Here is a 1,054-nt window from a genome sequence, read left to right as displayed (position 1 = left end):
GGCAGAAGCCAGTAACACAGGTCAGGCTGCTTTTGCTTCCCTGAAATCCCTGTTTTGCAAACAACTGGTTCAGAAAAGAGTGTAGCACCAGTCTCAAAGAAATGACAAAGCCCTCCTGTGTTCAGACTGAGCAGCACAGTCTGCTCCTGCCAACCCATCGTGGAAAGGGTGGATGTGGAGGGACCTGCACTGCCTGGTCTGGATGTGCTGTGTAAGGCCCCAGCTCTGCTGTGGGCACATCCTCAGCAGTTACTTGCTCCTGTTCTTCTCTCCTGGTGCTCTCTGCAGCTCAGCACCTCCTTCTGCTTCTCTGTATGTGAGCACATGCAACCAGCAAAGGGGAAATCCGTGATGGATTCCCCTGCTTGCTTTGACAGAGACCCTGTGCAGAGTGCAGAAAAGTCCCCTGTGTTCAGCCCAGCCACAACAGGGCAAGAAAAGACTCCAAAGAACTAAGAATAAATCTGGTTTTCATGACACAGCCAAGACAAGTGAATACCTCCATTTGACAGTAATACAGTTATCACCAGACACATCTACTACCAGCAGGAAGACAGACCACTGGGATGGTGCAAGAAAATAATCCACAAAACAGGTTTTCTAATTGGGAAAGGCACTTGGAACAGGCTTTTTTACAACCTGTTTCAAACCAGTTTGTCTGTCTCCTGAACTCCCTACCCCCACCTCATTATCTTTCTCCCTTTGTTGCAACTTTAAACATTTTGAAGTTGCATGCTAAAGGAACAACTTGCTAAGCGTAACACTGCAGAGGATGGCAAAAAAAAATATCTTGCAGAGTGCCACCAGAGTCCAGCTCAGGTCGCCAGATGAACCACTGCCCCTGAGGTAAGGCCAGAGCAGCACTCACATGCCTTTTGCTTTGATCAATAGTGTGTGGTGTATTACCTTAGGCTACCAGAGCAGACAGATTGTAGGTGCTCTTATGCACATTGAAACTATGCTTTTCAGTTAAGACAAGAGAATTACATGAGGACAAAGTAGACACATTCTCTTTATTACCAAAAAAAAAGAATTTGATGCATTTACCATTCTG

This window comes from Onychostruthus taczanowskii, unplaced genomic scaffold (assembly GCF_017590055.1).
Source record: "Onychostruthus taczanowskii isolate IOZ18803 unplaced genomic scaffold, ASM1759005v1 scaffold114, whole genome shotgun sequence".
Lineage (NCBI taxonomy): Eukaryota > Metazoa > Chordata > Aves > Passeriformes > Passeridae > Onychostruthus > Onychostruthus taczanowskii.
Note: the sequence above shows the minus strand (reverse complement) of the source record.